The 27,892-nt window shown below is 40.2% G+C and overlaps 1 long non-coding RNA gene, 13 other non-coding genes and 1 pseudogene across 18 annotated transcripts; 5 read left to right on the top strand and 10 right to left on the bottom strand.

The window, feature by feature from the left end:
• Positions 1-2,341: 2,341 nt before the first annotated feature.
• On the bottom strand, positions 2,342-6,113 carry LOC143646695 (uncharacterized). Of its 5 annotated transcripts, XR_013157588.1 has the most exons (10): positions 6,014-6,113; positions 5,600-5,645; positions 5,177-5,329; positions 4,897-4,946; positions 4,507-4,540; positions 4,066-4,118; positions 3,744-3,784; positions 3,285-3,564; positions 2,871-2,916; positions 2,342-2,454 (listed from the first exon to the last, which is right to left on the bottom strand). It is a non-coding gene; the product is annotated as an uncharacterized LOC143646695 (long non-coding RNA). The 5 variants fall into 5 exon arrangements; XR_013157586.1 differs by having other exon boundaries at positions 3,285-3,784; XR_013157589.1 differs by having other exon boundaries at positions 3,285-3,323; positions 3,530-4,118; positions 6,014-6,032.
• Positions 2,706-2,831, bottom strand: LOC143647504 (small nucleolar RNA SNORD22). Its single transcript, XR_013158125.1, has one exon. It is a non-coding gene; the product is annotated as a small nucleolar RNA SNORD22 (small nucleolar RNA).
• LOC143647502 (small nucleolar RNA SNORD31) lies at positions 3,075-3,142 on the bottom strand. Its single transcript, XR_013158123.1, has one exon. It is a non-coding gene; the product is annotated as a small nucleolar RNA SNORD31 (small nucleolar RNA).
• LOC143647501 (small nucleolar RNA SNORD30) lies at positions 3,403-3,471 on the bottom strand. The gene has a single exon (XR_013158122.1). It is a non-coding gene; the product is annotated as a small nucleolar RNA SNORD30 (small nucleolar RNA).
• On the bottom strand, positions 3,630-3,696 carry LOC143647497 (small nucleolar RNA SNORD29). The gene has a single exon (XR_013158118.1). It is a non-coding gene; the product is annotated as a small nucleolar RNA SNORD29 (small nucleolar RNA).
• LOC143647505 (small nucleolar RNA SNORD22) lies at positions 3,895-4,020 on the bottom strand. The gene has a single exon (XR_013158126.1). It is a non-coding gene; the product is annotated as a small nucleolar RNA SNORD22 (small nucleolar RNA).
• LOC143647498 (small nucleolar RNA SNORD28) lies at positions 4,609-4,684 on the bottom strand. The gene has a single exon (XR_013158119.1). It is a non-coding gene; the product is annotated as a small nucleolar RNA SNORD28 (small nucleolar RNA).
• On the bottom strand, positions 5,020-5,092 carry LOC143647499 (small nucleolar RNA SNORD27). Its single transcript, XR_013158120.1, has one exon. It is a non-coding gene; the product is annotated as a small nucleolar RNA SNORD27 (small nucleolar RNA).
• On the bottom strand, positions 5,456-5,532 carry LOC143647500 (small nucleolar RNA SNORD26). The gene has a single exon (XR_013158121.1). It is a non-coding gene; the product is annotated as a small nucleolar RNA SNORD26 (small nucleolar RNA).
• A 4,646-nt stretch (positions 6,114-10,759) lies between the features above and the next one.
• LOC143647536 (U2 spliceosomal RNA) lies at positions 10,760-10,945 on the top strand. Its single transcript, XR_013158150.1, has one exon. It is a non-coding gene; the product is annotated as a U2 spliceosomal RNA (small nuclear RNA).
• Positions 10,946-17,329: 6,384 nt separating this feature from the next.
• On the bottom strand, positions 17,330-19,646 carry LOC143645525 (BRCA2 and CDKN1A-interacting protein pseudogene; annotated as a pseudogene).
• A 454-nt stretch (positions 19,647-20,100) lies between these two features.
• Positions 20,101-20,291, top strand: LOC143647526 (U2 spliceosomal RNA). The gene has a single exon (XR_013158144.1). It is a non-coding gene; the product is annotated as a U2 spliceosomal RNA (small nuclear RNA).
• A 2,372-nt stretch (positions 20,292-22,663) lies between these two features.
• On the top strand, positions 22,664-22,853 carry LOC143647528 (U2 spliceosomal RNA). The gene has a single exon (XR_013158145.1). It is a non-coding gene; the product is annotated as a U2 spliceosomal RNA (small nuclear RNA).
• A 338-nt stretch (positions 22,854-23,191) lies between these two features.
• On the top strand, positions 23,192-23,389 carry LOC143647537 (U2 spliceosomal RNA). Its single transcript, XR_013158151.1, has one exon. It is a non-coding gene; the product is annotated as a U2 spliceosomal RNA (small nuclear RNA).
• Positions 23,390-25,550: 2,161 nt separating this feature from the next.
• Positions 25,551-25,734, top strand: LOC143647539 (U2 spliceosomal RNA). The gene has a single exon (XR_013158152.1). It is a non-coding gene; the product is annotated as a U2 spliceosomal RNA (small nuclear RNA).
• Positions 25,735-27,892: the final 2,158 nt, after the last annotated feature.

Below are 27,892 nucleotides of genomic sequence, written 5' to 3'. Positions count from 1 at the left end.
TGTTGCAATGAGGACATTTCATAGAATTAAATCATGATCACATCGGCTACATCCACAGCTGATTCCTTTTGTAATCAACCAAGGGGAGTGTCTTCTTTAATGAGTGATGCTTAATAGATTAAGCATAGTGATTAGAATCACTAGAAGCCTTTTAAGGAGGATTCAGAAGAGATAGTCTCTTTCTGCTTCGGCTGGTGAGCCTCTTCTGTGGAGTTCGTCCAGACCCTCCCTCCATCAGCTTCACAGCCTGCCCTAGAGTCTGGACTCTACGTTCCCACGGTTACATGAGACAGTTTCACAAATTCTATATTTACAAATATTTCCTGTTCTATTTCTCTAGAGAATCCTAATACAGGTCGCTGTTCTTTGGTGGCCACACTGCATTCCAAGTGATCAAGTTTGGGGAAAAGGCACAGCTCTCCTATTGGCTGCTAAACCATTCTCTTCACAAATTTGTTAGCGACAAGGCCTAGAAATTCACTTTCTACTATATACTCTAAGCTTCTCCTCCTACCCATCCTCGGTGTCTCTTTATCTCCAGCCTGTTAATGCCAGGATCCATTCCAAGTGCTTTATATGTATTAATCTTTTTTTTTTTGGCTTTTAAAAGGGGTAATTTAATGAGTTGCTAGTTTATAGTTCTAAGGCTGAGAAAATGCCCCAATTAAAACAAATTTATAGAAATGTCCAATCTAAGGCATCCAGGGAAAGATACCTTGTTTCAAGAAGGCTGATGAAGTTCAGGGTTTCTCTCTCAAGTGAGAAGGCACATGGCGAGCACAGTCAGGGCTTCTCTCTCAGCTGGAAGGGCACATGGCAAATACAGCGCCATCTTCTAGTTTCTCTCCTGGCTTCCGGTTTCATGAAGCTCCCCGGGAGGCATCTTCCTTCATCTCCAAAGGTCACTGGCTGGTAGACTCTCTGCTTCATGGTGTTGCTTTCTCTGAATCTATATGTATTAATCTTGAGATGAGGTACTACTTTCTTTTGAATACACTAAGGCAGAGCAGGTCAGGTTATTCTCCAAAGTCGCAGTAAGTAGCAGTGGCCAACAGCAAATCCAGACAACCTGGTTTTGGACCCCACCCACAAACTCTAATATGTTGCCTGCCTGACGCTCCTTGGATGTTTGGGAGATATCTCAAAATAAACCCACAGGATTGCCTCCTGTCTCTATACTCTTCCCTTTACCCCCAACAGTTCTCCATCAGCCAATCCTACTGGCTCTGCCACCAAAATGTTCTCAATCTCCCCACTTCCTCTTTCAGACTACTGTCTCCAGATCTCCCCACCTTCTTTCAGGACCCAGCTCAAATGCCACCTCAAGATGCCCTCCCTGCCGATCCTTCCTTACTGCAGCAGCTCCTTATTCTTTGACAGCATGTCTTACGTCTTTATTCCACAATGTACAATTAAAACTTTGGGCTGGTTTAAGTCACAGCAAGGGCTGCCCTGTACATTGTAGGATACTCAGCAGCTGTAGTAGTTAAATTCAGTTGTCAACTTGGCCAGGTGAAGGCACCTAGTTCTGCTGCCATGGACACGAGCCAATGGCACGTGAATCTTTATTACTGATTACATCTGCAGTTGGCTAGGAGGTGTGCCTGCTGCAATGAATGACATTTGACTTAACTGGCTGGTGCTTAAATGAGAGCACAATGTAGCACAGCCTAAACAACTCGACATCTCATCACAGCAATCGCAGCTCAGCCAAGGCCTTTGGAGATACAGAAAGAAATCACCCCAGGGAAAGATGTTGGAACCCAGAAGCCTGGAGAGAAGGCCAGCAGAGATCACCGTGCTACTTAAGAACCTCAATGGAAAGTTAGCTGTCTTTCTTCTGAAGAACTAACAAAATAAATCCCTTTTTATTAAAAGCCAATCCATCTCTGGTGTGTTGCATTCCAGCAGCTAGCGAACTAGGACAGGAGCATTCCTGGCCTTTCAACACTGGTTGCCAATAGCAATCTTACAAGACCACTGGTTATTAACACACCTCGCATTGGTGTGGTAGAACTACACACCTTAGGGTTCACTATGTACTGTACAATTGCACGTTAATATGTACAACCTAAAATTTCTCCTCTTAAGACAGGGCTACTAATTATGTTCACAGTGTTGTGCTGCCACCTCTAACACCCAATATCAAAACCTTTCCCCCATCCCAAACAGAAACTGGTTCTGGCCACAAAACACATACAAAAATTTCATGCATCAAACTATAAAAAATAGGTAGAAATTACAGAACTATCAATACCCTGTCAGGCAGAGGACCTAACAGCAAAACCATTGTTTAGTCATTTCAACCCAGCTACACCCACAAGAACACATAACAATGAAGGAAAAAAGGCAACTTCATTTATTTGGAGACAGTAGAAAGGTTTAATTGCATTCTAATTTGAACATCTAGGTTGGTAAGGAGTCCCTTGAAACTTCTTTTGAAGATCTGAATTCCTGTGAAACAAAATAAAAACTCTTGTTTTATGCTGCATATATGAACTAATAAAGAGTTTATATATGGCTAGTGTTAAGACCCACTTCCAAATACTTTTATCGTGGTTTATCTATTAAAAATATTTAATACCAATATTTAAACAGACACCATTTAAATGCAACTTGTTCTCTCATCAGACTTGGAAAAAGTTTACAATTGGTTTTTGTACAAGTGATTAGTCCTCCCTTTCCCATGTGTAGAAATTTTCAAGATCCCTCAGACAGTTCCTTCTGGAACAAACTCTCCTCTTTTCCTCCAGCCAGTCCCAGTGGGTTCACCTTTACAGGCTCTGGGACTAGGACAGAAGGTAAGACATGTGAATGTTTCTTCACTGGGATCTAGAATTTTACTTAACCCACTTTATATCTAGACTTACCTCTAACTGTGGACTGGAATTGGGCAGAAATACACGTCATGTTTCCCTGCAAGAATATGAAATTGGGAATTAAGTCTCAATCATTCCATGAGTTAATACTGCTTGGAAAGGCACATCTGTATAACTACATACATTTCAATGTACATCTTTTATAGAACCACCAGCTTATCTACATACTTTCCTTGTAAATTTATAACTTAAGCTCACAGCTCAGAAATACCTTTCAGTCACTGTTATCAGACTGGGGCGGTATCCAACTCATCACTGGTGAGCAGCCACTATTGCTCAAGAATGACTTAAGACTTTGAAGTAAACCAGTAATAGTCTTTGACCAGTTACCCAGATCCAAGCACCACAGACACACCTCCACCCCCTGCAAGCAGAGTAGCCAGCACTGCAAAGGCATTTATTTACCTTAAATCATTGCTTGGGCTCCAGGGAAGGTGCTGGACACTGCAATAAACAAACAAAACAGTCAAAAAAACACTTCCACTTTAGGTGAAAGTTGTTTACATTTAAACCTTTGTTCCTAGAAAATCAGATTTCCAAGTCTCAACAGCAAACATCAGCCGAACGAGATTCCATGTAAGTCATCATACAGAGGCCTCTTTCTCCACTGAATATGCTGCACGCAACAAAAACATGCTGAAGTTACTCACCTTTCAGTCAACAAGCAGCTTACTGGTAACAGCACCTGGATGAAGGACAAAGCTGTGGTTAAAATGTTCTTTACACATGTCATCCCACCAGTCTTCTCCAGTTTCTCAGGTGTTCATATGTTTTCATCGTGCAAGTCATAGTGAGCTAGTTTGATTCATCATAGAAACTGCCGACTTGCTGGCAAAAATGATACCAAGATAAAAACCAACTAACCTCTTAATGCTGGAGCCTTGTTATTCGGAAACAAGCCGCTTCTGAATTAGAAAAATAATTTAGTTAAATATGCTAAAACATAAGCTATACTAGCTATAGCGTTAATGGACATGGGAAAAAAAGCAAATACTTAGTATACAACTGCCCATGTACACCTCAGACAGTTCCTTATGGAACAAGTTCTCATCCTCTCTCCCAGTTAGCCCCAGTGGGTTCACCATTACTGGCTCTGGGGCTAAAACAGGGGTTAAGACGGGATGTTTGCTCCTCATTGGCACTGGACTTTCACAAATGATGCCTAGGCAAGTTTACAACTACTTACCACTTTCAGTTCCTTCTAGGAGTTGGATCTTGAGCCCATCCATCAGTGGGTATCTAGGGGGAAATAAAAGGTCACGAAAATATCACTATCTGTTAGAGGAACCAAAAACTTTGGATTCAACAAGGGTTCTGTGACTCAAAAAAATGTCATGAGGGGTAAGCGCAGTAGTATTAACTCCTGCCTACCATGCAGGAGACCTGGGTTCTATCCCCAGCCCGTGGAATCTCCCCACCTGCCACCAAAAAATTAAACAATGGTGCTGGAAAAATAGGATAGCCACAAGGTTAAAGAATGGAATGTGACCCCCACCATACAGCATACCAAAAACAAAAACAAACAAAAAAACAAAAAACAAAAAGAGGCTATGAAGGGTAATGTATCTGTAATATATCGACCCAACCCTCTATGTTCTCATTTATCATAGTATCGGAAGGAACTTACAGAAGATAGATGAATATGGCATCATCAGGATAACCTGGGAAAGAAGAACAAAATGTTATTTTACAATTTAGGAACAGAACAAAATTTCTTTTTAACAGCAACTGTCATCAGAACTCTAACATGCTATTAACTGTCATACCTCATAGAGCATCAGCATTATCATTTCAAATCATCTGACAGTAACAGAATATATGTGAAAAGAGCACAACCTCACAAAGACGGGGCAACTGCTGGGTTGCTCTCCCTCCACTCCACCCACCCAAAAAAGTCATTCCAAGAGGAACAAGCTGGAAAAAGCAAAGACACAACCATACTCAGCTGACCACTCGCTCTCCTGGTTCTGGGGCACCCCTGCGAGATGACATGTCCCAAAGCCATGTGGACAATTACCTGCATTTGCCCCAGGGAAAGCTGAACTCCTCAGGACTGGTGACCGTACACTGGAGACAGAAAAGGGCAATGTTATTTATACCTAAGACTAGGCATTCAAAAGCTCATCAGTACCCCGGCCCACTTCTCAGTAGTAGGATGACATCACATGTTAATTCAGACATATGCTTGTCATTTTTTTTGTTCATCATGGACAGTGGTCAGTTCAATTTGAACGCACAAGTTCCATTTAAATTGTGTGCCCCGTTTCCAGTTATGGTATAAACTATTATATACCCACCTGGGGCATCACTGTAAAGCTGAATTTGTAAACCATCAAAGGGTACTGTCTAGGTGAAGCACCACGTGCTCTTCCAGGGCCTCGAATCACTGGCTCTTTGCAGAAAGCTGGGTCTTGTTCCATCCTACTAGTAAGCTCTTTTGAGATGAACATCTGAAAATGAAAAGCCCCCTTCACTGAGTTTTACACCCTGAGGATGTCAACTGACTCGTGTAAGTGCCCTAGCACGTCAGGGGTACAAAATCCCCCCCCCCCAAAATTACATATGCTGAGGATAGTGCTACTCAGAACTTTGTAAGTTTTCTCCACTAGTCCATCAGAAAGAGAGAGTTCAGTTTTTACTATCATCCCTGTAGCACACACAATAAATAACGCTTAAATATATAAAAAATGGAAGATCAAAGAATGGCTACAACCACTTACTTCAACCAACGGAGGGTTCTTTTCAACTCAGACGTGTGCCTGAATCCTGCAGACCCCCCAAAAAAGAAAAAATTAGAAAAGATGAGCACTGGGTAATTCGCGATCGCTTCTTTTCCCCAGCGACTGCATAGCAGGACATCGGCTGTTCAGGGCCCGTCTCCTCAGAACTACTTATCCTCACTGAGTTCAGTACAGGTCTGTGAAAACAGTCCTCATCACAGGGAGGGCAGCCAGCACAACCCACTACCGCCATCTTGTTCTTTATAAAAAGTCCCGCCGCCGCTCTGAGGCTCAAGGCCACGACCGATACCATCGCTACCCCGTCAACCAGGCCACCAAATAGGTGCAACACGATACCACACGGACACATTAAAAACAAACAGAAAAAGGTAGAACAGCCACAGGACAACGTACCTAGCAAGATGAAAAAAATGAGACCGAAAGTGCCCAATGAGGCACTTAAGTAGTGCCCCGCAAAGCCCCTCGGGATTTGGGGGCGGGACTAGGAGGGCGCACGCGCAGAAGGAGACGTCATGAGATCCCGGGGAGTTGTGGGTAAAAAATGCCCAGGAAGGCGGGCGTGGAGTGCGTGCCCTCTAAACCTGGGGCGCGAAAAAGGCGCGCGTGCGCGCTAGTGAATTGCGCAGGCGCGCGCAGCCTTGGTGCTGTGCGAGCTGCTGTCCTTCTCTCTGTGTGACAGGCCCATTGAGTCCCCCGGCCTCGCGCAGCTCCTGGACAGACTCTCCTTCTTGGTCACAGCCACTTACCCCACACACCCTGCCCTGAGAACCCCTTCACTCCACCCAAACGTACAGTGTCCGCCTCCATGGACTCTGAACCTACTGAGTTCTCGACCGGCGTCGTCTCGCCTCCCCACCAGCCGCCCGGCGTTCATTCTGGGCTTGGTAACCAGGGTCCCAGCGCCGGGGGCGACTCAGGTACTGGGCCCCGGCCTGGGCTCGGGTGGAGGCCCCTTGTGAGGCCATCCCGAGAAAGGGAGTCAGGACATGAAGTGCACCTTCCCCTTTAAGTCGTCTGACAGGTTCTGGTTTTTCCTGACTGGCCATCTACGTTCTGCTCGCCGGTCTGGTTTTGCGAGGGGCTTGGTCTGGAGTGGGGCTAACGCGTTAAAGGAGCTCCGTTTTAAGCACACCGTATTAATTTATCTCTTGAATCCTCCCAAATCCCAAGGGGTAGATAAAATACCCTATTTTATAGAGGGACGCTACGTGTAAAGAGCAGACACGGAGCTGCCTGCGACTCCTGCCTGAGTGTCAGAGTGGTTCCGGTTAGCCAGAAACCAACCAGCGTTAGTTCATCAGTCGTGTGTGGTGAACATCCCTGTGTGCCCGCACGCTTTCTAAAACACTAAGCACTGGAAGTGTGCTCTTTTTCAATGACCTCATTTAATGCATTAAAACAACCGCCCTAGGAGGAAGGCAGTAAGAAAATGTTACATGAGGAACCTGAGACCTAGAGGGAGTAACTTATTTGCTCGATACTATCCAGCTTGGAAATAGAGCCGAGGTGCAAACCCAGGCAGTCTGATTCCAAAGCCCACACATCTAACCATTCTGCTTTCTTGCTGTTATCTCAAGTATTCTCATGGTGCTTAGGGAGGAAGCAAATACGCAGGAAACAAATGGAACAATCCCTGGGCATTAATTCTCAATCTCTTTATTTTTGTCCCTCTCTTTCAGTGTCACTTTAGATATATTTTTAAACTAATTCCCCTTTGCACCCATGAAAATTTAATACCACAGATGTACTGTGTATCTGTTTATGTACAGTGGGCCTCTGGAAGGCCACAAACTTTTTTCATATGTAGATTTTTTCACGCACCCCTCTGCCAACCTAAAAACCAGTTTTCCCTGCTTGGGAGCAATGTATTCCAATGCTTATCCGAGGATAACAAAACAAGTAACCTTGTAGCCAAGTACTAAGAGCAGAGTTTGAGCAAAGTTGTTATGGACTGGAATATATTCATTTAGTCAATATTAAGTGCTTGTTCTGATACAAGGGTGGGGGAGAGAAAAGAGTGCCATCATGAGGATTTGATATGAGTGGGGAGAATTGTGATGTGCATACAAATAGCCTAATTTATAGCCAAAGTTGGAGAAAAAAAAAACCGGTATGGAAAATGAAAGGGAAAACTGGAAAATCAAGACGGTGTAGAAGTAGGCAGACAGAGCGAGGGAAGGTATATGGGGATGGGAATTGGGGAAATGCCTTATGGAGTCTGGGACTTGAAGAGCAGATAAACAGAAGGTGGGGGGAGAAGGGATTACAGTTAAAGAAACAATCTGATGTTCTAAGAAATGGTCATGATGATGAATATGCAGCTATGTGATAATATTGTGAACTACTGATTATATATGTAGAACATGATATATTAAGAATGTTTGTGTTTGTTATATTTTTAAAAAATTAAAAAACTAATAAAAAAGAATATAAAAATAAATAATAGGGGGAACAAATGTTAAAATAAATTTAGTAGATTGAAATGGTAATGTTCCATGAAAGGGAGGGGTAAGGGGTGTGGTGTGTATGAATTTTTTCTGTTGTCTTATTTCATTTTCTGAATTGATGCAAATGTTCTAAGAAATGATCATGATAGTGAATATGTGACTATGTGATGATATTGTGAATTACTGATTATATAGGTAGAATGGAATGATTATATGTCAAGAATGTTTGTGTTGTATTTTTTAATTAAAAAATTAATAAAGAAGAAGAAACTATTTGAATTGTAAAAATATTTCTATCTTCATATTTTCCTGAAATCAGGAAAATGTTTAATAACATAGATCATTACTATAGCAATGCAGATAATTTGTAAGAATTTTCTACTTGATATTTTGAGAACATTCACAGTTTTGACAGCTGATCAACACTTCTCTAAGTTAGTGTTTAATATTTAGAATTTAAGAACTTTGCTATCTAGATTTTTAGATTTTTTTCTTTATTGCCTTCATGTTAAATTGATTTATGAAACTTACTGTGCAAACACAGGTTTTACAATGAGTATATGGATACTTTACTTAAATATACCTATGGTTAAGCTAACTAAGGTATCCTTTTTTGGTGGTTCTAAGTGTATTATTTGTTTTCTTAAAAAAAAATAAACAATTTGAGTGCAAGGTGGAAAGGAAAGTAAGCATATGATATAATTCATGAAAGATGGGCTGAAGGGGAGTAATAGAATATAACACAAAAGATTTATTTGGGAAGGCCAAATGAGGAGGGTATGGAGTGCACAGCTAAGTCGTTTGAACCATAGATAGTGAGAAAGAAGCCAGAGAAAACTTTTGATCAGGGAAGTGATAAGAAATTGAGGTATAAGATGGAAGCAAGGGCATTATATAGATTATCACAGTAGCTTAGGCATAGAGGACTCTGTAATAACAGGTGAAATGTCAGTGAAAACAGAAAGGAGGGGTGTTGCTTCCTGTTTGAACGACGCTCGAAGGATATTAAGGAATGATGAGAAAAAAAGAAATAAAGAGAGAAAGAAAGAAAGACACAGATGGGCTCAGGGGGTCTGAAGCTTGAGTTTACTTCCGACAGACTTCAGACAATTTTATTCTTAACCAGATCCTGGTTATATACCACAGGATGACAATAGGCACGCATGCATTTCCTGAGGGAATAAAGTTCTTATCTTTCAGTGTTCTTCCTTCATACTTAAAATAACCATTTGGGGTAAGCAAACATTCTCTTCCTCCTAAACTGTCTTACATAAATCAGATAACATAAAGCAGCTTACTGCTGCCGCCACCCTAATGCCATCTACTCCCAAGTAGTTCCGCAGGTCTTATGTTAATCCTATCTCCTACAGAGGGGAGCATAATCTAGTCTATAAAATCATTGTATCTCTAGCTGGGCAGATGGCACAAAGTGGAGCTTAATATATTCTACTTCATCTCTAAATTTTTTTAGTTTTTACGTTTTTTATTTTTTTAGAGTAATTGTGGCTTACAGAACAATCATGCATAATCTATAAAGTCTTGAATAATCTTTATTTTATTTGGGAGGTTGTATGTTTACCAAAAGATCAGACATAAAATACAGTTTCCATATACCATCCTATTAAAAACACCTTGCATATTGTGCCACATGTATTACAGTTCATGAAAGAATGTTTTTATAATTGTACTATTAACTGTAGTCCAATATTTAGCTTACAGTTTACTGTTTGTGTTGTATAGTCCTATTTTTAAAAACATTTTATTCTAGTAGCATATATACAACCTACAATGTCCCCTTTTAAACACACCCAAATAAATAGTTCAGTGCCGTGTTCATATGTTGTGCTACCATTACCACCAGCTATTACTGAATGATCTTTTTTCCAGCCCTAAGTCATTGAATACCCTACATTATCAAATAAGCTTGCTCTTAACAGAGGTCTGTCCCTACCTGGCAGTAAGAGGAACCATCTCCCTTAAAGAGTAAGAGGAGGACATGCAAATGACCAGTGCTTGCTGGGAGCTGGGACACCAGACGGTTGGTTACCTCTCTGGAGAAAAGCCCCCAATTTGAAAACAGTTTCCTGGATTTGAGTGTGACTTTGGGGAGCTCTCCTAGAGGAGGATTATCATGGTCTCTCAGGAAATGAGGATGTGGAAGATGATAAGAGTAGTTTTAGACATTGTTTTTGTGGACCTGAGTGGGGAAGGTTTGACCTGTAATTACTACACATAGTTTCACTTCTCAGCCTTTTGGCTAAAATCAAGTGTAGTTTTTTCTTTCTTTTCTCATTTTTTCAAAAATATTTTTATTGAGATATCTTCATGTACCATAATGTCCATCCAAAGTATACAATCATAATATCATCACATGGTTGTGTATGCCTCACCATTATCATTTTTAGAACATTTGCATCACTCCAGAAAAGAAATAAAAAGAAAAAGAAAAACCCCAAATATCTCCCTCCTTCTCATTGACCAATAGTATTGCTAGCTACCTTTTTTTCACCCCTTATCCCCTCTCCATTATTTATTTATTTGTCCTTATTTTTAACTTGTCTATACATACACTGAAAAAGGGGAGCATCAGCCCCAAGGTTTTCACAATCACACTGTCACACTATAAAAGCTATATAGTTATGTTGTTGTCTTCAAGAATCAAGGCTACTGAATACATTCAACAGTTTCAGATATTTCCTTCTAGCTATTCTAATCAAGCATAGTATCTGTTCTTAGCAGGTGAATACCCAACATGTCCTCTATGTGAGGAGAACATGTTAAATTGATTTTTGGAGTAGGAAAATGGAACAGGAGCTTTCTCCATCCAATCCATGCCTCAGTCTGCTATTGCAGTACTCTCACGAATGGTGCATCCCTCTGGGGATATTTCATTGCTAAATTAGATTTAAGTTTGTTCCCATTGTCTCCTTCAGGAAACGCAACACGATTGGAGGGCTGGGTTGAGCATTTGGCTATGGGCTTATACAAGGTAGTCATGCAAAGCAGTCCAGTACTAGGCTAACTAGTGCTGTCATTCATAGTGGGAAGGTCAACGTAGGAATCTCTAAAACTGCTCTTCCCTGACTTCTGTCACTTCCTCACCTCACATTCTCTTCTCAGCCCACTGCATTGTAGCTCCTGTACTCACCCCTCCATTGCCACTGCTTTCACCAAAATCACTAGTTACCTCTTATTTACTCAATCCTAAAAGATACCTTTCATCTGCCTCGACCTTGCAATGATAGCTTTCAACACTGTTGACCTGCTCCTTCTTAAAACACTGTCCACCCTTGGGTCCTGGGCCACAGCTCTCCTAGATTTCTCTTATTCTTTTTTTTTTTTTGCATGGGCAGACACTGGGAATCGAACCCAGGTCTCTGGCATGGCAGGTGAGAACTCTGCCACGGAGCCCCTGTGGCCCGCCCAATTTCTCTTATTCTTGACCATTTCTATTGTCTATTTCTTAATTAGTTCTCAGGCTTCTGGCCTAGGCTCACTTTTTTTTTTTTACTATTACTGTGCTCTCCTTAGGCCAACTTAAACTTCTCTATCACCTGGGCTTCATTTACCACTTATATTCTACCAGCTCCCAGATTTTTGTCTCAACCTAGGATCACCGGAGCTGCATATTCTAGTATCCAACTTCTCATGGACATCTTCACTAAGATAACTGTATTGGTTTGCAAAGCTGCCAGAATGCAATATACTAGAACTGCAACAGTTTTGAAAAGGGGAATTTAATAACTTACAAGTTTACAGTTCTAAGCTTATGAAAATATCCAAACCAAGGTGTCTAGGGAAAGATCAAGGCAGGCTGATGGGTCCAGAACACTTCAGTTAGCTGAGAAGTCACGTGGCTGGCATCTGTTGGTCTCTTGCTCCTGGGCTTCGTTGCCTTCAGCCTCTGTTCCTGTGGTCAGAGGTTCTTCACTCTGCTTCTCTGGGACTCGCTTTCACTTCTGGGCTTCCCTTGGCTCTATCCAGGCTCTGGCTTGCTTAACATCACTTGGCAATGTCTGCTGGGCTCTAAGCATCTCCAAAATCCGTATCCCTCTTCTCCAAGTGTCCACACATCTGTGTCAGTTCTGGGTTCTGAAGTTTCTGTCTGCTCTGCTCTCTGTTGGCTCTCTCCAAACGGTCTCCTCTTTTATTCCAGTAAACCAGCTAAGACCCACCTGCAATGGTGGACCCACATCTCTGTGGAAATAATCTAATCAAAAGTTTTCTGCCCTACAATATTGAATTAGGATTAAAAGAAAGGGTTGCCTCCACAAGATTGAGTCAGAATTCAAGCGTGGCTTTTCTGGGGTACATAATACTTTCAGACCAGCACAATGACCCCTAAATATTTCCATTCAATATATCTAAAACTGAATTCCCCACAAATCTGCTCCTTTTCTACTGTGCCCTCTTTCACACAATTCCCCAATCCATATATGTGGTCAGTATCACCACTGCCACCAACTGTGAATGCCCTCTGGCCCCAGACCACTGAAACTCACCTGGACTGGGACAAGTTGGGTGTATTACTTATTGCAGTGGTGAAAAACACAATCCATATCTCAGTAAGAGGATGTCAGAAAGAATTTATTATAGGATTTGGGCTTGTGGTAGTTGACTGGGGGAGGGATTGAAGGAAGCTAGGCTTTATTCTGGATGGGATATAGTCAGGAAGTAGGATGATTCTGTTATTGGTATTTTAATAAATCTTGTTTACAAAGAGGGAAGACTAGAATGAGACTAAAGCTGTAATTGGTAAAGAGGCAGCTGTCACTCTTTAAGCCAGGATAAGGAGATATTTGTTAGTTTTTGGGATTTCGACAGCGTTCATGTTTTGTCTGTGTTAAGATGTCATTTTGGAAAGATGTTGTTTTTTGTCTTGATCTATCACGATCACAAAATGGCCTTGACTGATGTTGATGTTCCGTGAAATCATATTCAATTTGGGAACACCAAGGCCTGGCACTGAGTGCCCTTCCTACTCCTAGGGACCTGCAGACCGAACTGAAAGGATTAGCTGCTGTACCTTTCCTCACTACTCTATTCAGGCCATGTACCCCTTCTAATTCCTAAACCTGACCTTTCTAATCCCTTTACCATGTCGCAGCCACATTTTTTTCTAAAGGAAAAAAATTTGATTAAGTCTTACTTATGGGCTCAAAATCCATCCCCAGTGTCCCTTCATTGCTCGTAGGGTAAAATATTATCTGCCCCCACCATCAGAGCCCATCAAGGCTCTGTTTCCCTTTTCACTTTCAATACTAGGTCTCCCTTCCCCTTTTTGTCTCCTCCCTGCAGCCACCATCTCAAACTGCCTGAGGTCAGAAATCTTTGTATAATTTATTTTGCCCCTGTCACATAGAACAGATAATGCCACTAAAATTCATTGGCCACCTGCCCTATGTTATGAGGTAAGCTCCTGAAGACTTGTTCTCTTTTGAGGGGTGGTGCATGTTCTGGGAATCGAATCCGGATGCTCTGCAAGGAAGGCTAGCATTCTGCCGCTGAACCACCTGTGCACCTCTCCTAAAGACTTTGTTAGAAGAAATAATTCTATCAGACTGATCCCTCTAATAGGAAAGTCTCTGGCAATTGAAGCTGTTCCCAACCATTTTGCTCACGGACTAGCTCTGCCCTCTCCAGGCAGCGAAAGGCTACTGCAAGTGACCAGCACTGCGGGGAGACAGGCAGTTCATCTCTGGGGAAAAAAAAAAAAAGCCAGTATGAGAACAGAAATCCATATCTTCTGAACCATTAGAAGAGTGTGCCATTGGGGGCACTCCTAGGAAGGATGAAGCTGATTTTGGAGAATTGAGGTTCAGAATATTATAGAAAGAGCTTTGATAAAGGTTGCTTTTGTACCCTTAAATAAAGAAGGTTTGGCCAATGATTATGGACTACAGAATGTTCAATAAGGTTCATTCAAAGGGTTCCTAGATTGTAAGCTGTTTTAGTTTGTTAAGCTGCCAGAATGCAATATACCAGAAATGGAACGGCTTTTATAAAGGGAATTTAGTAAGTTACAAGTTTACAGTTCTAAGCCTATGAAAATGTCCAAGCTAAGGCATCCAGGGAAAGACACCTTAATTCAAGAAAGGCTGATGCATCTGGGACACCTCTGTCAGCTAGGAAGCCATGCTGGTCCCTTGCTCTAGGGCTCCATTGCTTTCAGCCTCCGTTCCTATGGGGGTACCTCACTTTGCCTCTCTGGAGCTGGCTTTCATCCTTGGCCTCCTTTGGCTTTTTCCAAGTTCTGACTTGCTTAACATCTCATGGGAAGGCACACTGCAACACCTGCTGGGCTCCAAGCATCTCCAAAGCTCTAGGTCTTGTTCCCTGAAGCATCTGTTCTCCAAGTGTCTATATGTGCTCTGTTGATGCTGAACTTTATCCAAAATGTTTTCTCTTTTAAAGGATTCCAGTAAAGTAATCAAGACCCACCTTCAATGGGTAGAGTCACATTTCATCTAATTAAAATGTCACATCTACAATTGAGCATGCTACATCTCCCTGGAAATAATTTAATCAAAAGTTTCTGCCCTACAGTATTAAATCAAGATTAAAAGAGTTAACAGGAGTAATTTGATTGGGATTTAGCATCCCACGGCAGTTAGCAATATCCAGGTGAAGCTTGCATAAAAACAGCCTTCAGAATAACTTCTTGACTCCATTTGATCTCTCTTAGACTTATTTTATTACACTTCTTTTTCCTTTTATTTTTAAAAATTTATTTTTATTAGCGACGTTGTAGGCTTCCAGAAAAATTATGGAAAACATACTTTTTTAATTTAAAATTTATCTGCTTTTAATCACTTGGAATGCATTTATATATTTAGTGGGAAGTAATGATCTAATTTTATCTTTTTCTAGCACCATTTTGTGTACACTTCATCCTTCCCAAATTGATTATAATATCACCTCTGGCATATGTCATGGTTCTAAATAGGGGTGGATTTGTTTAAGGCTCCATATTCTGTTCCACTGGTCCATTTGACTATTCCTAAGCCCTTAGCATGCTATGATTATTGCCTTAGAAATATAAAATGTTTAATATCTGGTAGGGTTCTTCTTCAAAATATGACTTTTTCTTAAAACTATATGAATATAGGATCATTCATCCAGTTATTTAGAACAGATATTAGGATTTGTATTGGAACTACACTGGAGTTACAGAATGTTCAGGGAGGATTAAATTTTTTTTTAAGTAAAATTTATTTATTTACAAATTCAAATTATGACATTTGTTTTAAGGTCAGTTAGAGGTAACAGTGAGGTAATTTACATAAGGATAAAAATTTGAAACTGGTGTTATGGGAAACAGTTTTGTATCATCTCTTTATGCAATTTATTTCTGTTTTTTGAATGCATGAAGATTAATTGCCAATGTTAAACAGGTTTTCACAATTCACCTTATAATCTCAGACTTCCTGCTTTATTTCCACTATATCTAACCACTGCTTAAATTTCTTATCATCAAAGTAAAGTCACATAAAGAAGCAACCCAGGGTTTACATAAATGCTAAATAGTATCATGTGATAAATTGATTATTCTCTTATTATGACTGACCTATGCAGACAAGAACATAGTTAAGCAGATGTACTTTGAGTAGAATAGGATAATTGCCGGTATTATTTTATGGATGAACATAGAAGAATACTTTTTAACAATAGCAATATAGAATCACAGTCTTTTTAATCAGTGATTGGTTGGTAAGATCAAATATAATGGCAAAGAACTTTTAATCTGAGATCATCATAGAAACAAGTTTACTTGAAAACACTTGTGGTTTTCAAAATCTGAAGACTTGATATGACTTACATGAAATATTTGTATGTATCTTATTTTAGTTAAGTATTTATTTTAAATAATCAGTGACTTCATAATAGTAAACGGCGCTAATTTAAAAGCATATATTATCCCAATATTTCAATTCAGTCACAAAATCCAAAGTATAAATTCTTCAAAAATTTTGAAGCCTTTGGAGAGAATATACATTTAGAGAGGGTAAAACATCTTCTTTATTTTAATATTATTTTCAATCTAGTTTGGGAATGTAAAATAAATAATTAAAAATTTTTGTATGTATATTAAAAAGTATAACTTAATAGTCTTACATGTACTCATTGAATTTACTTATAAACATAACTCATTATTCCTTAATGGAATCTAAATTTTTAAATTCTGTCCTATTTTTCTTTTCATCAGTTTACCAGAAGTAGTCAAAATTTGAGAAAGAAAATTTAGATGGAAAGTAGTCAAGGTGTTTATAGAATGATGGTTGTTTTGTTTATTAAAGCATCAATTTATCCCCCCAGATCTTTTGTTTGCTTTGCTCTGTCCTACTTATTCAGAGAGCATGCATTTGCTTTTAGAAAAAACTAAGGACAGGAACTTGCTGAAAGCACTTTTGTTATATGGAACTTTGGGCTCATTGTCTAAGCCCAAATTAACTTCTTTGTTGCATCAAAGCTTTCTGTTCATAAATATGTTGCATTTCTCCTTTTGGTCTTTATATGTGCTATTTCCTCTACCTATTAAACTTCCCTTTAAAAATCTCTCTTGCTCCTTTATGTCCTTTTGGTCTTTGCTCAGATGTCACCTCCTAAGAGATGCCTTCCCCCAAAATGTAGTCTCCTTATCCTACTTTATATTTTCATTGCACTTAGAATCATCTGACCTATTATGTAGATTTGAGTATTTATTTTTTCTTGTCTTTCTGCCCCCTGCACCCCACCCCCAGTGCAATTAAGCTTCAGGAAAACAGGGCTCTGTTCTCCCTGAACCTCAATTCTTAAAACAATGCCCAGTACGTAATAGCTGTTCAGTTTTGTCATGTGAATGCATTTTGTTAGAATATTAGCATTTCCATCATAAAGAAATTATCTTTAATGTTAAATTTATAATTTTTATTGCTAGTGTAAATGACAACTTGAAAAAACAGCATTTTCTATTGTTTCGCTGGGTATCAGAAGAACAGAATTGGTTATATATTGCTCTTCTGCCTAGTATTTTATGGAATGCTTTTATTCTGATGATTTGTCTCTAAAGAGTCATTTTGATTTTCTGTATAGACCTATATTCTGGTACCCATGTTTTTGTTTGTTTGTTTGTTTTTGCATGGGCAGGCACTAGGAATTGAACCTGGGTCTCCAGCATGGCAGGGAAGAACTCTGCCACTGAGTCACCGTGGCCCACCCGAGACCTATATTCTGAAGAGAAAAATTTAGGTCTTTTTTCTAAATTTTCAAAATTAGATGTTAATTACCATTTCCATAAATGTCTTAAAATCAGAAGGTAGAAGTAACTCTTCCCACATGGCTTATTCTTTTTGTGTACCTCGGTCATTTCTGTCTGAAGTTGTTGGCGCATGGGCAGGGCCATCCGCTGAAGGATGTTAATGAATCTTTCCCCTATCAGCAAGCCTACAGGCTTGGTCTGGTCATTTAAAAGCTTGTTCAACTCTTCAGCCAGGCCCTTTTCACAGTTCTCACAGAAGCTTAGAATCAGCTCTGTAATTTGGTCAGCACACCAGGTACCCTTTCTTTCAGTTTAATTTAAAAAAGGCTTATGAAAACAAAAGTCTCTTCACCAACATCCGCACCATCATGCTGTGGTCTGAAACGTCCTTTGCCTAATCACACTCCCAAGGAGGCTGTTGTATTAAAAGATCTGTTAGTTCTGCAGTATTCACAGGAGACTTTAGGAGAAACTGGCGCAGTCATTTCTTATCTCCTTGAGAATCATTATCTGAGATGGAGTGAACTTTACATTCAGTATTCACTTGACAACGGCCTCGTCATCTTCACCATCTTCTTAGTCTGACCTCTTCCTTAAGTTCCTCTTTCTTCTCTTCCTGGTCCCATTGGGCTGGGGCACCTGGTGGCCATAAGGCTCCTCCCCAGTGTACCCTGCGGCCCTGGATGCTTTGGGGCTGACTTGCTGCCCCAGGCACTGTGCCTGATGATGTTACTGTTTCAAAGAAAAGTTGTCATATATAGTAGCTTAGCTCAATTCTAATGCTGTGTTCCAGTATGTGGCTGAAAACTCACTGTAAGATCCATTTTCTTTAAACTTTTGAGTTTTAATTTTCTCTGTAGTCAACACTTTTATTTCAACAGTACAGTACACATTTGTGTTTGAGATTACTAACTCTTTTAGTGGATGAGTGATAACCAGAATTCAGATTCTGCTGTTCCATAATGGCTGTCTCAAAGTCTGCATTTTCACTTCTCTGTTCGGTGTAATGAATAAGAAAAAGCTTTCTGTTGCTTACTATGAAACGGAGCTCGAAGGATATTAAGGAATGATGAGAAAGAAAGAAAGAGACGGGTTCAGGGGATCTGAAGCTTAACTTTAACAGACAACAGACTTCAGACAATTTTATTCTTAACCAGATCCTGCTTATATACTGCAGGATGACGACAGGTGTGCATGCATTTCCTGAGGGAACAAAGTTCTTCTCTTTCAGTGTTCTTCTTTCATACTTAAAATAACCATTTGGGGTAAACAAACATTCTGTTCTTCCCAGACTGTTCTACATAAATCAGATAACAAAGCAGCTTACTGCTGCCACCACCTAATGCCATCTACTCCCAAGTAGTTCCGCAGGTCTTATGTTAATCCTATCTGCTACAGCTTTCTTAACTAACAGTTCCATATTTGAGTGCCATTTCACCCTCGTCATCTATCAAGGGTCTGAGAAGAATTTATCTGGTACTGCAGGACATACTTCTGGGACCTTCTCCGGGGACTCTTCAATGGTTGAAAATGGGCTCTGGTTTTGCTATTAGTTGTGTTGTAACAGGGAAAAGTTTTGTTTCCTTTTTTCCTCAGATTGGTTTCATTCTGGTCATCACTCAATTAGTCATAACATTTCTATTTTCAATTAGAAAAGGGAGTTTCACTTCTTAAGTGATGCATTTCACTTAAATAATTTTTTCTTTAATTTCCCTATAGTCCAAACTCCTTAAGAGACTTATTGAGATTAACCCTTATATATATATTTTTTAATTTTTAACTTTTTATGTTGAAATTAGTTCAAACTTACAGGGAATTTGCAAAAATAAAATAGAAACAATACACAGAACTCCAACATATCCCACAGAAATAACCAAATTTACCACTTTTAGCATTTTGCCACATTGATTACGTCATTCTGTCATCATCTATATCTCTATCAACTACCTATCTATTTTATAAACACCTAAGAATGCTTGCATAGACACCATGCCACTCGAGCACTTAATTCATGTACATTTCCTAAGAATTCATGTGTGTAACCACTGTAAGTACAGATATCAGGTTCAAGATACTGAACATTGCTGTTAAACACAGTCTACATTCCATTTGTTTCTGTTGTCCCGTTAATATCCTTTTAGTCATCTACTCCTCTATGTTAGTTCTAGTCTGGGACCAAGTATTGCACTTAGTTGTCTTTGTCTCTTTGGTTTCTCTCTCTCTCTCTTTAGTTGTGATAACATATATACCACATGCAATTAATCCCATTCAGTGTTATGCTCTCTCACCACCACCCACTACCGAACTTTTCCTTCATCCGGAACAGAAGCCCTGCACCCATTATGCCTTAACTCCCTATTCCCTCTCCCTTCAGCCCCTGATTTATAACTTGTACTCTACTGTCTTTGATTAACCACTTCTTTAGTTGCAGTAAGTGGTATTTCAAATTCCGTTTGGAAGCCCTAAGGCAATTTTGCTGTGAAGGACCAGAAAGTCAGAATAGGTTGGGGCTGGGGCAGGTATAGGCGGGGTTATTCAAATACTGAGTTACTTGCAGCCCGGCAGTGAGGAAAGACTTTATGTTCAAGAAGCCAAGTGTTAAAATCCATAATCCCAATTTCTGACTGTATGCTTTTAGGACTGTATTGTTAGAAAGTGCATATTGTGTGCTTCTGGTACTGTTTAGCTATTTTGGGAGTTGTGAAAATGAAATGTGGCGGGAAAGATGGTTTTTGTGACCATAAGTGTAAGAGGGAAATGTCAGCGGGGCGTGTCAGGATGGCAGCGTGGTGAGCATCGCTTCTCGGCCTTTTGGCTAAGATCAAGTGTAGTATCTGTTCTTGTCAGTTTAATATCTGATATGTTCTCTATATGAGGACAACATATTAAATTGGTTTCTGGAAGAGGGAGTTGGAAAACGAGCTTGCTCCATCCACTCCGTGCATCGTTCTAGTATTGCAGTACTTCCAGGAATGGTGCTTATTCCTTTTTGGGATGCTTTACCAGTTAAAAAAAGGGGCCCATCTTGTTTTCTGTTGTCTTGGTGTAAACACTTTTACTTTAAAATCTTAGCTATTTTTTACTTATGTTTTCTTTTAGCTTTATAATAGTAAGTTTGAGAATTATAGAGCTTTGATGCAGGACCAAGCTTTGTTTTACTTTTGGATTTCCGTCTTTATAGAAAGAAAGGAAAAATCTTTTCTGAGCTTGTGTCACTGGTTTAAAATTAGTTCTGTGTTTCTTTGGCCTAGGGTTCCAGGGGGAAAAGGAGGGTGGTAGGTGCGTTGTCTGTGGGAGAATCTTTTAAAATGATTACTTTCATGCATGAAAAGTTTTTTTGTTTAGTTTGTGTTTTTTAATTGTTCATTGTTTTTAGATTGATTTTGTGTTTTATTTTTTTTGTTTGCATGCATCAAAATTTAATACTACAAATATACTGTACTGTTCATGAACTGTAGCTCTTTGGAGGGCCAAACTTTTTCACAGCTAAGTTTTTTTAGCACACCACCTCCCTCCAAGAACAAATTTTCACCTGCCCACGCATTTCCTAAAGGTAAGATAGCAAGTGAGGCAGTGTGGAGAACTGAGAGAATTCCAGTTTGAAGAAAATTATTACGGACTGGAACAAATTTATTTATTCAATAGTAAGTGCTTTTTCTGTGCCTGAGACAATATGGGGTGGGGGGGGACTGCCATCATGAGTTTTTTTGTTGATTGGGGAGAATTTAGAGGTGGATACAAATAGCCTAGTTTGTAACCAAAGTTGTAAAAAGAAAAAAAAACGGTATGGAAAATGGAAGGGGCGGGGACCTAATATTCAAAGTGTCAGTCTTTCCCCTGACCTCCTCCTCCCTCTCTCTCACCACAGCCCTTAGGCTACTGAGCCCTTGGGCTACAGGGTAGTACCTTATTCCCCTCTTCCTCCCTTCTGGCCCTTACAGTCCCCAGGTGGCCTGAACCTCAGTAAAGCACTCACCATCCCAGTGACCAGCCCCCCTGAATGTCTTCTAGTGCTTTTCCTCCAGCGCAGTCGGCCCTTTCAGAAGCTGGCTGTCCTCTGGTTCAGCGATGTTGAGTTCTCTCTCTCCACCTGTAGCAGCCTGTGAATAAAGCCATCCTTGTCTGGTTAACAGTGGGAGAGTTTTCTCTTTGACGGCTCCCTTTTCAGGCCACAGTCTTTCAGTGCCCCTCCACCGTCCTTAGATTAAAGTCCAAGCTCATCAGTAAAGCTCTTAAGACCCCGGCTTCCCTGACCATGTCCCTCACCGCCCCTCTCTCCCCAAGTCTGATCCAGCAGTCCCCATCCACCCAAAAGTCCCTGCGGTCCAAGATGTGTAAAATCATTACTGAATCCTTAGCAGGGCACAAGGCACTAAGTAGGGCTTTATATATACTAGTTCATCTCTATACCTTTTTTTTTAGTTCTTTAAAATTTTTTTAGAGAAATTGTACGTGTAGAGAACAATCATGCTGATCTATTAAGTCCTGAATGATCTCTTATTTTTTTTATTTGAGAAGTTGTACATTTACAGAAAAATCAGGCATAAAATACATTTCCTATAAACGACCCTGTTACTAACACCTTGCATATTTTGCCACATATGTTACAATTCATGAAAGAATGTTTTTATAATTGTTCTGTTCACTGTAGTCCATCATTTACGATAAGGTTCACTGTGTTATACAGTCCTACGTTGTTGTTTTGTGTTTTTATTGTAGTAACATATATATAACCTAAAATTTCCCTTTTTGACCACACTCAAATATATAACTTAGTACTGAATAATATAACTCATAATGTTGTGCTACCATCACCACCATCCATTACTGGATGTTCTTTTTTCCATTCTATATCATCGGCCACCCTGCATTATCAAATGAGCTCTCTGTGAGTACAGGGGTGGTTCAGTGGTAGAATGCTCGCCTGCCCTGCAGGAGACCCAGCTTCAGTTTCTAGCCCATGCGCCTCTTGATCCTCTACCCTCAACCCCCAGCAACAACCAAAAAGAGCTCTCTCTTATAGAGGTCTAGAGTTTGCTCAGGGAGCAACCCTGTCCCCACCTGGCAGCAAGAGCCACCATCGCCCTTAAGGAGGAGGAGGAGGAGGACATGCAAGTGACCAGTGCTTGCTGGGAGCTGGGACACAGGACAGGTACCTCTCTGGGAAAAGGGCCCAATGTGAGAGCAGAGTTTCCTGGATGTGAGGGACTTGGGGGAGTTCCCCTAAGGAAGGATTAGCATGGTCCCTGGGAAATGAGGATGTGGAAGATGATAAGAGTAGTTTTATGCATTGTTTTTGTGGACCTCAGTGAGGAGAGTTTGGAATGGGAAGGGCCGACCTGGAATTAGTATAGGTAGTTTCATTATCAGTCTCTTGGCTAAGATCAAGTGTAGTATCTGTTCTTATCAGCTTAATATCTGGTATGTCCTCTATCTGAGGACAACGTATTAAATCGATTTTGGGAGAGGGAGTTGAAAAAGGAGCTTGCTCCATCCACTCCACGCATCATCCTGGTATTGCAGTGCATCCAGGAATGGTGTTTATCCCTTTTGGGGATATTTTACCAGTTAAAAAAAGACTAATCTTGTTTTCTGTTCTCTTGGTAAACACTTTTGCTTTAAAATTCTGGTCATTTCTTACTGATGTTTTCTTTTAACTTTATAATAACAGGTTTAAGAATCATAGAGCTTTGATGCATGACCTAGGCTTTGTCAGAATTTCCTGGATGTGAGGGGCTTGGGGGAGTCCCCCTAGGGAAGGATTAGCATGGTCCTTGGGAAATGAGGATGTGGAAGATGATAAGAGTAGTTTTACACATTGTTTTTGTGGACCTCAGTGAGGAGAGTTTGGAATGGGAAGGGCCGACCTGGAATTAGTACAGGTAGTTTCATTATCAGTCTCTTGGCTAAGATCAAGTGTCGTAGTATCTGTTCTTAGCAGGTTAATACCCAGTGTGTCTGTCCTCTATATGAGGAGAACGTATGAAGTTGATTTTTGGAGTAGGGAGATGGAGCAGGTGCTTTCTCCATCCACTGTGTTCCTCAGTCTCCTATTGCAGTGCTCTCAGGAATGATGCATCCCGCTGGGAACACTTTGTTGCTAAATTAGATTTAGCTTTGTTCACATTGTAACCTTCAGGGAACTGACAGTGTTTGTACTGGGTTGGTTAGTAGAGCATGCGGCTATGGACTTACACAAGGCAGTAGAAGCCATGTGAAGCAGTCCGTACTAGGCTAAGTAGTGCTTACTTACAGTGGGAAAGGCAGCGTAGGAAGCTCTAAAACAGCTCTTCCTTGGTCACTTCATTACTTCTTTCCTTAACCTAGTGCATTTTTCTCCTGTACCCACCCCTCCACTGATGCTGCTTTCACCAAGCTCACTAGTTACCTCGTATTCACTGAATCCCAGAAGTCACCTTTCGTCCTCCTCGACCCCACGATAATAGACTATGACACTGCTGGTCTGCTCCTCCTTCTGGAAACACTCTCCACCCTTGGTTCCTGGGCCACCGCTCTCCTAGATTTCTCTGATTCTTGACCATTTCTACCATCTATTCCTTAAACAGTTCTCAGGGTTCTGTCCTAGATTCACTTGTTTTAGCACCTACTATGCTCTGCTTAAACTTAACTGACACTTATCTATCACCTGGGCTTCATTTACCCCATATATTCTACCATCTCCCAAACTCCTGTCTCAGTCCAGGATCTCCTGAGCTGCAGACACTAGTATCTCATTTCCTGCTGGACATCTTCCATAGGATGACCCATTAATGTTTCCATTCAACTTATCTGAAACTGACTTCCCCACAGACCTATTCCTTTACACGGTGCCCTCTTTTACCCAATTGTCCAAGCCATACCTATGTTCATTATTCCACCGCCACCAAACTGTGAATGCCCTCTGGCCCCTAACCCCTGGGAAGTCACCCGGACTGGGACATGGTGGGTGTATTACTTGTTGCAGCGAGGAAGAACACACCCCCTGTTTCAGTAGGAGGGTGTTAGAGAGAATTCGTTTAGGATTTGGGCTTGTGGTGGTTGACTTGAAGAGGGCTTTAGAAAGCCAGGCTTTACTCTGTATTGGATATTGTTAGGAAGTGGGATGATTCTATATTGTGTATCTTAATAAATCTTGTCTAGGAAAAAGGAAGACTAGAATAAGACTAAAGCTTTAATTGGTAAAGAGGCAACTATCACTCTTATTAGCCAGGCTAAGGAGATGTTCGTTCATTTGGGGGTTTTCGACAGCGTTCGTGTTTTTGTATGTGTTAAGATGTTATTACGGTAAGATCTCAGTTTTTTGGTCTTGATCCATGGTGATCAGAGTGACCTTGTCTGATGTTGATGTTCCATGAAATTATGTTCAATTTGAGAACACCAAGGCTAGAATGAATGCCCTGCCTGCTCCTGGGGCTGCAGATGGTGCTGATCAGATTAGCTGCTGTTCTTTTTCTCACTACTCTAGTTTGGGCCATGCACCCCTGCATTTCTGCTGTAGATTCCTAACCTGACCTTTCTAATCCTTTCTCCATATTGTAGTCAGAGTGATCTTCCTAAAAAAAAAATCTGATTGTCTTAATGCTCATCTTGAAACCTTCAGTGCCCCTCCTTTGCTGCTGGTGTAAAATCTCATCTGCATCCACCACCAGAGCCCAACAAAGCTCTGTTTCCCTTTTCAGTTTCAATACTAGGTCTCCCTTCCCCCTTGGTCTCCTCCCTGCCCCCACCACCTCAAACTCCCTGAGGTCAGAAATCTTGTCTGTGTAGTTTATTTAATCCCCATCCTCACATAGAACAAGTCAAACCACTAAAATTCATTGTCTCTCTCCCCTGTGTTATGAGGTAAGCTCCTGAATACTTTGCTAGAAGAAATAGTTCTCTCAGACTGCTTCCTCTAATGGGAAAGTCCCTCAGGATTGAATCTGTGCCCATCAAATTTGCTCAGGTCTTGTTCTGCCCTCTCCAGGCAGCAAAGGACACTGCAAGTTCCCAGCACCCTACCTAGAGACTGGACATTCACTTCTACTAGGGAAAAAAAAATCCAGTTTGAGAAGAGAAATCCCTATTTTCTCTGAACTGCTGGAGGAATGTGTCATTGGGACACACTCCTAGGAAGGACTGATCTGATTCTGGAGAGTAGAAGGTGCAAAATATTATAAAGGAGAGCTTTCATTAAGGCTGCTTATTTGACCTTGAGTTGAGAAGGTTTGGGAAGCAAGGTCTAATGTGGAATGCTGATTGTACAGTCCTTTCTTTGGTCTTTGGTCTAAGATCAGGTGAGTGTCTATTGTTGTCATTTAACATCTGATAAGTCCTCTGAGCATGATTCATCGGGCAGGATTTTACAACAGGATGAATGAATAGAAGCTTGCTTCATCTCGTCCAAAATTAACATGGTATTGTGGTATCCCATGAATGGTGCAGTTCTCCTTGATGGAGTAAATGTCCCCTAAAATGCAGCCTGTTGTGTTCCACTGGTTTTCTTGTTTTGTTTCTGTTTTTCAATTTTAAGAGGAATGTATTTCCTTAGCATTTTGTTTAATATACATGCCTGTTTTTTTTTGTTTTTTTTTTTTTTTGATGCTTTACAATTTATTCTTTCACAATCAACAACAGGACAACCAAAACCTCAGATCGGCAGGGCCCACTAAGACCTCTACGTGTCTTGCAACCTAATTGGGGCTAATACACATAGATGAAACTTGACAGATGTCTTTCCATGGAAATGCTTTTCTAGCACACTTCCTTCCCTAAACCACACAGTGGGAACTGTTAAGTAGACGTTAAGGGCTGTTTCATGCAGACTAGGAGAGCGCTTAGAAAACTGAATAACCCTCCAACCTCCAGCTTCTAAGCCTTCCTACGTGAAAGGCAAATTATAGCGCATATTTTAATCAGCAGTGAAGCTTTGTGGAGCTTGGGTGAAAAGCTGACTGAAAAACCTTGGTCCTGATGTGCTAACATCAAGTTTAAGTCATGTTTTTGATGACCTTCCATATTAGACCTCTCCTACATGCCTGTTTTGCATGTCCTAGTTCTTTAATTTTTGTCATGTATGGTAGTCTAGATATGTATTCTCTAGGAATTATTTTTTCCCTGGTAATAGACACTTGTTCAGTTTTCCAACTTTTTGCTGGGATTATCAGTGCTGCAGTGAGATCTTTGATATGTTGCTTTGAGAGTTTCGTCAGGGCAAGACTCTGGGAGTGAAGTTACTGGGTAATAGCTGTGAGCATCTTTGTTCAGTTCTACTGGTTGTTGCAAGTTGCTTTTCTGGAATGGTTGAGCCAGTATATGTCTCTACTTATACAATTTCGTGTGCTCCTTATCACTTGGTTTTGTCAGACGTTTTAATGTTTCTACTCTAATGGGCATGAAAGTTTATTTTCTTATAATTTTAATCTGTATTTTCCTGATTACGACTGAGATTATACAATATTTTCAGTGTTTACTGGCATTTGTCCATCCAAATTAATTATCTGTTTGTATTCTGTCAATTTTTTCCTATTGGATAATTGGCCTTCTTATTGATTTTTCATCATAGTTCATATATTTTACATAAGAGCCCTTTCTTAGGATGCACGAGTGGTTCAGTGATAGAGTGCTTGTCTTCCACGCAGGAGACTCAGTCTTGATTCCCGGACCATGTATCCGCCCTACCTGCCACCCCCCCACCCCCCCCCAAAAAAGAAAAGAACCTATTGTTAGTTTTTTTGGTTTCAAATAGTATGTGTTCTTCACTTGTGGCTTGTCTTTTCAATTTGTCATGGTTTCTTATATATAACAGGCATTCTTTCAGTGCTGTAGTATTTCTCAGTCTTTTTCTTTATGGCTTGTATGTTTTTTGTTTGTTTAAGGACTCTTGCCTTACTTTGAGGTCTGAAAAATATTTTAATTTTCTTCTAAAATATTTTGTTTTAAGTACTGTTGGATACACATCTATTTAATTATTTATTTATTTATTAAGATTTTTTTATTAATTAAAAAAATTAACAAACAAAACATTTAGATATCATTCCATTCTACATATACAATCAGTAATTCTTAATATCATCACATAGTTGCATATTCATCATTTCTTAGTACATTTGTATCGATTTAGAAAAAGAAACAAAAAGACAACAGAAAAAGAAATAAAATGATAATAGAGAAAAAAAAGACTATACATACCATACCCCTTACCCCTCACTTTCATTTACCACTATTTCAAACGGAATTTATTTTAACATTTGTTCCCCCTATTATTTATTTTTATTCCATATGTTCTACTCTTCTGTTGATATAGTAGCTAAAAGGAGCATCAGACATAAGGTTTTCACATTCACAGAGTCTCATTGTGAAAGCTGTATCATTGTTCAATCATCATCAAGAAACATGGCTACTGGAAGACAGCTCTACATTTTCAGGCAGTTCCCTCCAGCCTCTCCACTACATCTTGAACAACAAGGTGATATCTACTTAATGCATAAGAATAACCTCCAGGATAACCTCTCGACTCTGTTTGGAATCTCTCAGCCATTGACACTTTGTCTCATTTTACTCTTCCCCCTTTGGTCGAGAAGTTTCTCTCAATCCCTTGATGTTAAT

The sequence above is a fragment of the Tamandua tetradactyla genome, chromosome 9 (assembly GCF_023851605.1).
Source record: "Tamandua tetradactyla isolate mTamTet1 chromosome 9, mTamTet1.pri, whole genome shotgun sequence".
Taxonomy (NCBI): Eukaryota; Metazoa; Chordata; class Mammalia; order Pilosa; family Myrmecophagidae; genus Tamandua; species Tamandua tetradactyla.
This window is presented reverse-complemented; position numbering and strand designations above follow the sequence as displayed.